The sequence below is a fragment of the Engystomops pustulosus genome, chromosome 2 (genome assembly GCF_040894005.1).
Source record: "Engystomops pustulosus chromosome 2, aEngPut4.maternal, whole genome shotgun sequence".
In the NCBI taxonomy this organism is placed as follows: domain Eukaryota; kingdom Metazoa; phylum Chordata; class Amphibia; order Anura; family Leptodactylidae; genus Engystomops; species Engystomops pustulosus.
Window position 1 is genome coordinate 61077561 of NC_092412.1, and position 13560 is coordinate 61091120.

Genomic DNA, 13560 nt, shown 5'->3' on the forward strand with positions numbered 1-13560 from the left:
ATGATCTTCTTTTCAGTGGCATTTTTTACACAGATTAGCACTGGTGAATAACTGAGTGAAAACCTTAGAAGCGATGACAAAGCCACTTCTTTCACTGTTGTCTGAGTAGGAGGGATATGACGTATATGCTGCATACTTGCTTTGTTATATTGTGTTATATTACCATCATTGAATTATGCTGTGAGACACAGAATAGCATCAGATGATTCAAAGAAACAAAGCAAAAACAAGTCATGGCCCCTGGAAGAGGTGTCTTCACAAAAAGAGCAGTTTGAGACAGAATTTGCCATAGACATCGTATATAATACAAGGTGTTGGAATAAATGAGAGGTGAGGTGCTGGACCACAGCACAGGAGAGAGGTAACTATTACTCCTTTACCAGACAACCCCTTTAACTTTAGCCATTTTATAGCAAAACAGTGCATGGGTTAGTACAGCTCAGCTCCCACTGAATGAATGAATATTCAGCTACAATAACACCATCTTAAGGGCAGGTCATCAATAGGAAAATCCTGGAAAAACTCTGTAAAGCACTGGAAACAATCATTGTGATATTGACAGGTCTGTGCCCGTGAATCTATAGAGATGTACAATCTTCTGATGAGGTTTTTTGTGTGCTGGAATGATGGTTTAAACTTTTGGGATTCATAGCTCATGTATTACTATAAAACGAGTTACACACTGGACTGTAGGAAAAGGGAACCTACCCACGGCTTCTTCCAAGTCATAATTTCTTGGGCCCCCTTCTTTTTAATATCAATATTAGTTACCCCATAAAGGGCTTATACAGCAGAGTTTCAATATGTGCAGATGATGCTAAGCTGTCCATAGTTATACTGTAGTTACCTATTAACTCAGATCCAATGGTGGGTCCTAAGCTCTAAACAATCTTCACCTCTTGCTGCGTCCTCAGCACGCTCCTGATAAAGCTTTTACTTGCATACAAGCTGTACTCACGCTGACGGCTTATTCTACCTCAGTGCATGCGCAGTAGCTCATACTCAGTGGCAGAGAGTAAGCGTGTATTATGACAGCCACTGTCACTGAAGGGACTACTGCGCATGTGCTGTGCTTGAAGAAACCAGTGCCGTGAATACAGCTTGTGCGCAAGCAATCAGTAGCACGCCGAGGACGCAGCAGGAAGAAGAACTGAAGAGGCTACTGGTGCGTGGAGTGGCCTTTGCTCCCACAGTCCAGAGAGGTTTCTCCATGCCCTAGTAGCCTCTACCAAAAATGTGAACATTAGTTTGATAAAGTTGAGAAAAGGTTAAGAAAAGATAGTTAAGGGCTAAGCATGTTAGGAAGACCGAGCCTTCAAATTTACCTTAAAGTGTAACTGTCATTTCCAAAAACTTTTGATATGTTGTAGGGCAGGTAATTTTAAGCCCTTTTGCAATTGGATTCGTTACCCGAATCTTGCTCCTTCCTCTTGTATTCTGCAGACTTCCCCTAGATGGCAGTGACTGCTCAGATAGCTGTTAGTATGGACATTCCGTCTTCATAAAGAAGCCAGACTACGGGAGGGAGAGACACGCCCCCCTTCCTGCACACAGCTGTTACCTCATGTCTCCCTGCACATAGCTGATTACCTCATGTCTCCCTGCACACAGCTGTTTACCTCATGTCTCCCTGCACACAGCTGTTTACCTCATGTCTCCCTGCACATAGCTGATTACCTCATGTCTCCCTGCACACAGCTGTTTACCTCATGTCTCCCTGCACATAGCTGATTACCTCATGTCTCCCTGCACACAGCTGTTTACCTCATGTCTCCCTGCACACAGCTGATTACCTCATGTCTCCCTGCACACAGCTGTTACCTCATGTCTCCCTGCACACAGCTGTTACCTCATGTCTCCCTGCACACAGCTGATTACCTCATGTCTCCCTGCACACAGCTGATTACCTCATGTCTCCCTGCACACAGCTGATTACCTCATGTCTCCCTGCACACAGCTGTTACCTCATGTCTCACTGCACATAGCTGATTACCTCATGTCTCCCTGCACACAGCTGTTACCTCATGTCTCCCTGCACACAGCTGATTACCTCATGTCTCCCTGCACACAGCTGATTACCTCATGTCTCCCTGCACACAGCTGATTACCTCATGTCTCCCTGCACACAGCTGTTACCTCATGTCTCCCTGCACACAGCTGTTACCTCATGTCTCCGTGCACACAGCTGTCACCTCATGGCTCACAGCTCACAGCTGATTACCTCATGTGTCACTGCCCCAGCAGTCATGTGCAGGGAGAAGCCCTCACTAATGTAGTGACCAAGCACCTAACTCTTATGTCTCCTCGGCTTTCCCTACACCTGTATACTGTATAAAGATGCCAGGGGGGCATCGGGAGGCGAGTACAGTGTTTGTTTTTTTTCCTAAAAGAATTGTACTAAGGGCAGGGGCTGGGCAGGCTGTATACTACAGGCGGAGGCTGGCTATATACTGTATGGCTGTGACCAATGCATTTCCCTCACTCAACTTATACTCGAATCAATAGGTTTTTCCATTTTTTTGTGTTAAAATTAGGGGTCTCAGCTTATACTCGGGTCGGCTTATAGTCGAGTATATATACGGTACAACATGTGACGTATTAAAAATCTCAAAATCACTAGTAAGTTAAAATGTTCAAAAGTTCTAATCATATAAACCAAAGCATGTGAAAAAAATGGGGCTGATCCTTAAAATACAAAATGGCTGCATCCTTAAAGAGAACCTGTCAGTGCGATTTCACAGATCCTTAGTGACCCGTGGTTTAGTGCTTCAAATCAACCTATATGAGGTTCTTCTTTAAGCCAGGGACTAAACACATTGCAGACATTCGAAAACTTAAAGGGGCTGGTCCATGAAAGGTAATTCTTAATTTTCAATCTCCTAGTGGTGTTTTCTACAATAAAGATCATTTTTAACCATTTACTTTACAATTTTATTCAGTGATAGGAGCTAAAACAGCAATAAAACTCATGGTGATGATCAGTGTAAAATTCCAGAGAGTGGACAGGGACTCTCTTAGCAGACACATTGGGGCTCATTTACTAAGGGTCGTGTTGCTCACTTTTGTCGGACTGTGCACCTTTTTCAGGGATAACATGGGCTGCACAGGTATTTAAGAAGTGTCTCCGCTGCACTGGCTTCCATGCGACACAAATTAGGGGCTGTGCCGTCGGAGAGTCCAACTGATTCAGACTGAGCACGGGATTTAACTTTCAAATTGTGTCGCACGCCCAAGCGCTTAGAAGCATCACTAAAAAGATGGTGAACCCTGTCGGACGTGAGGATGCAGAGAAGAGCTCAGTGCAGCGTCAGACAGGAGAATAATATGTCCTCCCGAACCTAAAGTCAGAAGATTAACAGTCGGATCCCTGGGCAAGCGAAATTGTGTACACCAGGACTAATAGAGACAGGTTGGAATGATATCTGTGAAATGCTGTATATTTGGTAATAAAAGTGAATTAGAGAATGTGTTATTTTGTTATCCTGAGTACATTTAAGAATCCTGTCTTCGTGAAAATACCCCATTAATCTTAGTTACCAGATGCAGGCGGCTGCTGCTAAAGCTACTGCAATTATGGCAGGCATCAAAAGAGGAATAGATTCTCATGATAATACAAATCGCTGGTCAGACCACACATGGAATATTGTGTACAGTTTTGGGCACCAGTGTATAAAAAGGATATAGTAGAACTGGAAAGGGTGCAGAGAGCAACCAGGATTATTAGGGGAATGGGGGGATTAGAATACACTGACAGATTAAAAAAATTGAGGTTATTCATCTTACAAAAAGGAGGGGAGACCTCACTACAATGTACAAATACCTGAACGGACAGTACAAGGATCTCTCCAAAGATCTTTTTATACCTAGGCCTGTGACCAGGACAAGGGGGCATCCTCTACGCCTAGAGGAGAGGCGATTCTACCATCAACATAGACAAAGGTTCTTTACTGTTGGGCTTCTTGCACATGGACTTGTGCTCTGCCTGGGCTGGCCCCCCAGTGTACATTCTGCTGAAGAGGTGGAGGGGTGAGCTCTCATTAGGGAGGCGTACTGCCGGGCCGTTCTTACAGCATGCGCTGTTTTTTCCAGCGATGGCATGGTACTATGCCTTGCACAATGCACTTCTATGGAGGCTGTATGCTAGCTGCCATAGGTACGGCACCATATATGTTCATGCGCAAGGGGCCTAAGAGCTGTGAGACTGTGAAACTCTATACATGTTCAAGAGAGTTGACGTTGATCCAGTGAGTTATTCTACCATATTGGGGTCAGGAATGCATTTTTACCTACTGTGGGCCAATCATAGGTTCTTCCCATGGAACACCACTTAAGGATTTGATAGAATACTAGATTTCCTTCACAATTTAGTGGCCTACAATGTGAGGTAATAATGATAGGCAGACGTGCGGCCCAACTCGGTGACGTTGCAGTGACACAACATGTGTCCATCGCACCGTCCCCGGGAGCCATAAAAGTCCATGGGGGCAGCGATCTGGTCACAAATCATGGACCCCACAACAGCTGTCTGAATGAGCCCTAATGGTGTTAGAAGTTGGGATGTACGTGTTTTAATTGATGCCGATATGTCTGTATATATTTTTAATGTTGTTTTTTAGGGGGCGAATGTCGTTACTTTCTGGTTTTATACAACCTGCATTTTTAACCCAAGTTTGTGAGGATATGGAAATTGATTATGAAGGATCACGCTGGGGTGATCTGCACTGTGCATGTCTAACTCTTGCAGTTGCTCAAAGATGTTGCTAGCCTCTGGGCGACAAGGTTGGTGTGAAGCAAGTTTAAGGAGATGGAATGCAGAGACAATGGGGGTCATTTACTAAGGGCCCGATTCGCGTTTTCCTGACGTGTTACCCGAATATTTCCGATTTTCGCCGATTGTACCTGTATTTCCCCGGGATTTTGGCGTACGCGATCGGATTGTGGCGCATCTGCCCCGGCATGCGTGCGAAGGAAATCGGGGGCGTGGCCGAACGAAAACCCGACGTATTCGGAAAAACCGCCGCATTTAAAAACCGAAGATGTGTCGCTTGGGACGTGCTTACCTTCACCTGGTCCAGCTCGGTGTGTTCTGGTGCGTTCAGATGCATTTCAGCGCAGCAGCGCCACCTGGTGGACGGCGGAGGAACTGTCATCATAAATCCCAGCCGGACCCGAATCCAGCGCAGAGAACGCGCCGATGGATCGCGAATGGACCGGGTAAGTAAATCTGCCCCAGTGTTACTTTTCCCCCAATGTGTTCTCTTACATTTGACCTCAGATCTTTCATTTATATAGCAGAGAGTTGAGTGACTTCTGCTTGTACTTGAAGCTTGTGTTGAATGCTCATTCATACTTTCTTCTACACTAGAATGAAAAATGTGCAAAAAAGGAGGTACCACATTGCACCCACAGATGGCGCTGGTGAATATGAATACATTTTCCTTATTTTATTTCTGAACAATTTGGATTTACTCTTTATGTTTTTTTTCTCCTAGATGTCGGTTAAAAATAATCACATTCTCAAGCCTTAGTACATGTTTAGGTTTCTCGTGGAAAAGGTAAAAATACCTGTAGATATGATCTGAACATGTAGTTTATTTCCTGCAGTGTGTGCACATTCTGAGCCTACAGGTTCCCATTCATCTTTTAAGAAAGCAGTTTCAGGGTTTTTTTTTGTTCCATTACTTGTTTTTCCATTTACAAATTTTCTTGGGGCATGGAGGCACGCTGTGCTCACAGTGCTTGGTATGGGGATCGGAGGGCTGCCCTACAGCCTGGCAGGTCTCCAGCAAGGTGTGTGTGCAAGAAATATGGAGGGAGAGGCTGATGCAATGGTTCTCCCTGGGGCAACCCCTGAGTGTCCGTAATATATGTCCCTGGGTGATGGATGGGGAGCCCGTGGTGGTACAGCCAGTGCAGACTGGGATTAGTTGTGTCCAGTTGTGGAAGCTGCAGCTCTTGTCCTGGGTTTAGCTGTATGTTAGCCCTGATGGTGGACTGACACTGTCTCTCTCACTCTGTGTGACAGGATGTGCTTTCTAGGGAGGGCTAGGGCTGAAGAACTCCAGTCCCTCCCTGTCCAGGTGTTTTTATTATCCTGGTCAGGTGGTGGCTGACTCTCCAATCACACTCCAGATTACATGGTGAAATACAATTGGCTGATAACTTACATCCACTTTATCCTGTATGTACAGCTGCTAATTACCTCAGACTTACTGAACTATCCCTTAGGCGAGTTGTGCAGGCTCACCTGCTGGGGAGAGCCAGATAGAGGGCCCTATTTGCAACTACCCATGCCTATGCTTTGGCAGGGGTGTTGCACAAAGATGGATGGGGGCTTGCTTTCTGCAAGTACAAATTGTACTTCTGGCATCATTATTATGTGTGATGGACAGAGAAGATGAGTAAACTTACAGAGAAATTAACAAAATGATTCCATTCTTGTTTCCTGTTTATATATCCTAGTACCATATCATCACTATGTGCATTATCCCTGTATTGTAGCATCAATGTGTTTATTATCACTGTAGTGTGTCAACACTGAATCTGTGTGTATTGTGACATCACTTAAAGAGAACCCGTCATGCAAAATAACCCCCCTAAATATATTTTCATAAACTGCCATTAGAGAGCATTACCCCTATCCCTTCATTGTCCCTCTATATGCCTGCAAACTTCAGCAATGAGGTCCTAAAGCTGTATGCAAATGACCTGTGAAATGTCCAATGAGTCATTTGCATATTCAACTGTCAGGCTTATTCATGAGTGGGAGGCACAGCCATACCCCCAGTGCTTGACTGACAGCCTGTATAATGATGTGAGGCTGTATAATGATGTGCTTCCTGGTGCTGGTGGCCACGCCCACTGCAGCCTGTGTGTGTATAGGAGAGATACAACAGCTCCAGGCAGCCATGTTATAGCAGAACATGTCAGGTACCTTTGTAGATGAAGTCTGGTGTCTCTGTGTATTAGGAGGATGCAGCATGTCAGCAGACACTAATTATGCTTTACTATACATTACACACAGACCTGAGGAGGAGAGGGGAGGGGTAACAGGAGTGACATAACTGCCTCTGACCATGTGACCAGCCTCATTTACATAATAAAGAATAGATGATTTTATTATGATTAATGTATGAAATAACTAGATAAAGGCTGGGATGGCATCCTTGTGAGCTGCTCCAACAGGTAGAGGTGACAGAACTAGTGACACAGACCTGATGACAGGTGTCATTTAATGTATTATCCCTGTACTGTGACATTACTGTGTTTATTATCACTGTACTTTGATATTAATTTGTGTATATTACCTGTACTGTGACATACACTGTATGGATTATCCTTGTACTGTGCAATCATGGTATCCAGGGGTAGGTTCACAACCGATTCGCTTGGGCAAGCTAGTTGTTAAAGAGAACCCCCTAAACTAAATATATTTTCATAAACTGCCATTAGAAAGCATTGCCACTATCCCTTCATTGTCCCTCTTCATGCCTGTAAACTTAAGCAATGAGGTCCTAAAGCTGTATGCAAATGACCTGTGAAATGTCCAATGAGTCATTAGCATATTCAAGCTGTCCAGCTTATTCATGAGTGGGAGGCACAGCCACACCCCCAGTGCTTGACTGACAGCTGCTCCATGTAATGGCTGCTCCAAGTGCTTGCTGGTGGCCATGCCTCCTGCAGCCTGTGTGTGCATGTGTGTGTGTGTGTATGGGAGAGATACAACAGCTCCAGGATGCAGCCATGTATATAGCAGAACATGTCAGGTACATGTGTAGCTGATGTCTCTGTCTCTGTGTATTAGGAGGATGCAGCATGTCAGACACTAGCAATGCTTTACTATACATTACACACAGACCTGAGCTGGTGGTGGAGATGGGAGGGGTTACAGGGGTGACATCACTGCCTCTGACCATGTGACCAGCCTCATTTACATGATAAAAAATAGATGATTTTGCAATGATTAATGTATGAATTGATTAGATAAAGGCTGTGATGGATCCTTGTGAGCCACTCCAGCAGCTAGAAGTGACAGAGACCTGATGAAAGGTGATGACTTGCTCACCAAGCCAAACCTGGTCAAAGAGCCGGCTCTGCCTACTGCAGCGGAGCATAAGAGCTTTCATAAGAGCTTTGAACTCCGTCTCTTACACAGCTGCCATTATGGGGCCATCAGTTTTGATGCTGTTTTTACTGTAATACTGGGCTTGGTTCTGGTGCTATATATGTATAGAACTTGGTTATGGGCTGTATTTAACATGGTCCAGGTTTTGGAACTTCACATCACAACATTTTAGCATTTATGGATTGGTAAAGGGACTGAATATGTCTATATGTGAGTTAAGTCATTTTTGATAATATATAAAATATTTAAATAGTATGTTTTAATAAAGTGCATTTAAAATATTGGAATTGAAGGGGTTTACCCACGAAGACAATATTAGCCGAATTAAATATACTCAGGATAACTAACACATTCTCTAATTCACTATCAACAAAAAATACAGCATTTCACTGATGTCTATCAGTCCTGTTGCTTACAATTTTGTTTGTCCCTGGTTTCAACCATAAATCTTCCACCTATGGTCAGATAATGCTCATGAATAGCTTTTGATGTCTGCACACTGCAGTACTCTCTAAATCCCACCCCACCCCCTGCATGACAAGACCAGCTTGGACACCGGAACTTCCTGCCAGCAAGAAGCATGCACACACTTACTCTTGCTACACGCAGATAAGGTAGGTGTATATAGGTAGTGAGTTAGCAGAGGTAAGAGTTTCTTTGTTCTTATCTCTGCTCAGTCTCCTCTCTCTTTTTCTAGGTTTCAGATACTAGTAGAATACAATGTGAAGCTAAATAAAAGTGTATATAAACCTGTACCCTTATTATCTAGGCACAATTTCAGAACACTATCTCACAGCAATAGAGGAATCATGAAGTGTCTTAGAGCAGTGATTTTCAACCTGTGTGCCGCGACACAAGGTTGAGTGTGCCGCGGGGGAAAGTTGCCCGAACTAGGCTGCCCCGGTGTCGAGCTGCCGCCGCGCCCCCGTATTTCTGCCCCATACTTACCTCCAAGCCCCGCGTCGGCGATCCGCCCGTCTTCTGTAGCTCCTGTACCGCGCGGCCCATGTCACGTGACTGACGCGACCTGACGTCAGGTCGCGTAAGTCACGTGGCCAGTGGCGCGCGGTGCAGGAGCTACAGAAGGTGAGCGGATCGCCATTAGGAGTGAAGGTACGCGGAAGACATCAAGGGTAAGTATATAGGGTTATTATTTGTATAAGGAAGGCAGCTAGGGTTTTTTTTTTTTATTAGTAAAGGTAGGCTGGGGCTTTTTATTTGTTAAGGGTGGCCTTTAGGGCCTTTTAATTAGTAAAGGGTGGCCTTTAGGGCCTTTTAATTAGTAAAGGGTGGCCTTTAGGGCCTTTTAATTAGTAAAGGGGGGGCTCTAGGGCCTTTTAATTAGTAAAGGGTTGCCTTTAGATTAGTAAAGGGGGGGCTCTAGGGCCTTTAGATTAGTAAAGGGGGGGCTCTAGGGCCTTTTAATTAGTAAAGGGGGGGCTCTAGGGCCTTTTAATTAGTAAAGGGGGGGCTCTAGGGCCTTTTAATTAGTAAAGGGGGGGCTCTAGGGCCTTTTAATTAGTAAAGGGGGGGCTCTAGGGCCTTTTCATTAGTAAAGGGAGGCAGCTAGGGGCTTTTTATTAGTAAAGGGAGGCAGCTAGGGGCTTTTTATTAGTAAAGGGAGGGCGCCAGGGGCTTTTTATTAGTAAAGGGAGGCAGCTAGGGCCTTTTTATTAGTAAAGGGGGGGCTCTAGGGCCTTTTAATTAGTAAAGGGGGGGCTCTAGGGCCTTTTAATTAGTAAAGGGTTGCCTTTAGATTAGTAAAGGGGGGGCTCTAGGGCCTTTTAATTAGTAAAGGGGGGGCTCTAGGGCCTTTTAATTAGTAAAGGGGGGGCTCTAGGGCCTTTTAATTAGTAAAGGGGGGGCTCTAGGGCCTTTTAATTAGTAAAGGGTTGCCTTTAGATTAGTAAAGGGGGGGCTCTAGGGCCTTTTAATTAGTAAAGGGGGGGCTCTAGGGCCTTTTCATTAGTAAAGGGGGGGCTCTAGGGCCTTTTCATTAGTAAAGGGAGGCAGCTAGGGGCTTTTTATTAGTAAAGGGAGGGCGCCAGGGGCTTTTTATTAGTAAAGGGAGGGCGCCAGGGGCTTTTTATTAGTAAAGGGAGGGCGCCAGGGGCTTTTTATTAGTAAAGGGAGGGCGCCAGGGCCTTTTTATTAGTAAAGGGAGGCAGCTAGGGCCTTTTTATTAGTAAAGGGAGGCAGCTAGGGCCTTTTTATTAGTAAAGGGAGGCAGCTAGGGCCTTTTTATTAGTAAAGGGAGGCAGCTAGGGCCTTTTTATTAGTAAAGGGAGGCAGCTAGGGCCTTTTTATTAGTAAAGGGAGGCAGCTAGGGCCTTTTTATTAGTAAAGGGAGGCAGCTAGGGCCTTTTTATTAGTAAAGGGAGGCATCTAGGGGCTTTTTATTAGTAAAGGGAGGCATCTAGGGGCTTTTTATTAGTAAAGGGAGGCATCTAGGGGCTTTTTATTAGTAAAGGGAGGCAGCCAGGGCCTTTTTATTAGTAAAGGGAGGGCGCCAGGGGCTTTTTATTAGTAAAGGGAGGCAGCTAGGGCCTTTTTATTAGTAAAGGGAGGCAGCTAGGGGCTTTTTATTAGTAAAGGGAGGCCGCCAGGGGCTTTTTATTAGTAAAGGGAGGGCGCCAGGGGCTTTTTATTAGTAAAGGGAGGCAGCTAGGGCCTTTTTATTAGTAAAGGGAGGCAGCTAGGGGCTTTTTATTAGTAAAGGGAGACAGCTAGGGCCTTTTTATTAGTAAAGGGAGGCAGCTAGGGTCTTTTAATTTGTAAAGGGAGGCTTCTAGGGGCTTTTTATTAGTAAAGGGAGGCAGCTAGGGCCTTTTTATTAGTAAAGGGAGGCTGCTAGGGGCTTTTTTTTAGTAAAGGGAGGCATCTAGGGGCTTTTTATTAGTAAAGGGAGACAGCTAGGGTCTTTTAATTTGTAAAGGGAGGCTGCTAGGGGCTTTTTATTAGTAAAGGGAGGCATCTAGGGGCTTTTTATTAGTAAAGGGAGACAGCTAGGGCCTTTTTATTAGTAAAGGGAGGCCTTTTATGACTGTTTTAGTGTCATTTTGTGCTATTTTGGTTGGTGGTGTGCCCCAGGATTTTCTAAGTATAAAAAGTGTGCCGCGGCTCAAAAAAGGTTGAAAATCACTGTCTTAGAGAGTCCCTGCCCACACTCCAGGATTTTACACTGACCATCACTGAATTACAGTAGCTAACACAGCAATAAAACTGAGTAAAATACTAAGGGGGTTAAAAATTATTTTTATTTGTGTAAACATCACTAGGAGACTAAAATTTCCCTTATGGGCAAACCCCTTTAACCAAAGCACAAGCAAGGTGAAAAGGAGGGTGGACAGAAGGGCACATTAGTGAAGACTTATCAAATCTTAGGCTAGCTGCACACAAACATGCTCAGGTAGTGGATAATGACCCCTAAACTGGTCAGTGCCCTAAAACCGAGCACAGAGCAGTGGATGAGAATTCTTGCATCAAACAGGAATATGATGTAAGGTCTCCATATTTGCCAGCAAAATTACATCTCCTGCATTATAAGCAGTGCATAAAACAGCATTGTATGTCTTCCTATTTCCCAATATGTTCCCAATTTCCCGTATGTTTCTAAGTACAGTTCACTGGAGAGAAGACGAATTCTGGATTCAAATATGTTGTAAAATATAAACTACCAACTCAATTGTCAACATTTTCTTTTAAATGAACAAAAAGTTGTGAAGTGGGTGGGGATATTAGTATTAAACCTGTTATGCCTGAATAGCAGACATTTGATAAAGTTGCAAAGAGGTTTATAATCTTGTCCTAAAGAGGTGGAACAGGAAGTGGAATAACAACCACAGGACAGACTAGAGGCATCACATCTATAAAATACCCATCAATTTAACTTATATCTTGAAGTCAATGTAGTCTCCAGCAAAACTTACTTTAAATGATAAATTCTCCTCAGTGTCACATATAAAATGCTGTTTTCAAGGCAGAAGAAGCTGACAAGTATTAACAGCTCTGGTAAATCATTGGAGATAAATCTTTTCTTCCAAAAATGAATCATACACGAAGACCTGAATCAAAAACAGTGCAGATATCCAATGTGGAATTGTAGAAGTGCATCATCCCGATTTCATTTTCATTAAACCAGAATGAAATACGCAGAATAAAAAACTCCCCCCAAAAAACAAAAGCAGGGGATGAAAAAAAAATCTGCAGTCAGTCCTGTATTCCACAGCAGATTTTAAATAAAATTTTATATCAGTGCATAACAGGCATTGTCAGCATTCGAAAGCATCCGATCAGGGGACGTTGGACCTCTCCTTCAATTCTGGGACTTGAAAAAGGCGCTGGCTTGCTCAGAACGTTTTTGTTAAAACGTTGCTTTCGAATACTGTACACTGTCTACAGGAGAGCAAACAGTGGGATCTGGCAGCGGCTTTGAGTTTCATTACATGCTTCAAAAGGAGTTGTGCCCCTTTATGCACAACCCTTAAAGATGAGTGTAAGATCACACCATTGATATGGCTTATTACCCTTGGTAAAATGAATAGGAGCGCTCTCGGTCTCTCCACTCTTTCTATATTCAGGCATTGTCAGCAGGTATCCTGAAGTTACCCATACATCTGATATATAAAGCAGATTGTGCGCCCAGTAAAGGAAACTGCACTGTCACATTTGCAATCCCTAAATCTTGCACAGGCGACCCCCTGTGACTTGGGGAGCATCGCAGTCTATGTTTTCAGTGGAAATTTTCACCCTGCACTTTACAAAATCTGCTTAATAGCACAAGTCTACATCCAAAGCTGCAGCCACCCATCGCTATATCATCTCTGATGACTGCAGCTCTGGCCGTGACTGGAGTATCAATTTGTCAATAGATCATCTCTGATACTCCAGTCACATCCAAAGCTACTCTCTTTGGTTAGTGATTTTAATGCGCAAAATATTTTGTTAACGCAATCTATTTTGTTATAGCAAATATCAGTTATTTATATAGGTTGTCTGACTATTAGAAAAAAAAATAAATAAATAAATAAATAGCTGTTGGGCTGGGGAGGGGGGTTCTAAAAAACCAATAATGCAGCTTTACTCACCACCTCCACCGCGCCCTGGGACCCAGGTTGTGGTCTGGCATAGCCATGTCTGTCTGTTAGCAGGGGCACAGCAGCTCTGCTCTGGTGAACTTCCAGGTGCCTGTCACACCCTCCTGTCCACTCATATCCCTCTTCTCCACTCATGGCCCTCCAGGAAGCCGCCCCATGGACCTGGCATGGAGTCAGGTAATGTATATGTTTTCAATCAAAAATCAATGGATTTATTCATAATGCTGACAAAGACATTTTTTGAATGAATATGCCAGAGGCTATGGGATCCTGTTGAAGGGTTCCCTTTAAACACAATGAAAGGGAAACCAAGTGTTCAATACAAGAAAACACACTGGA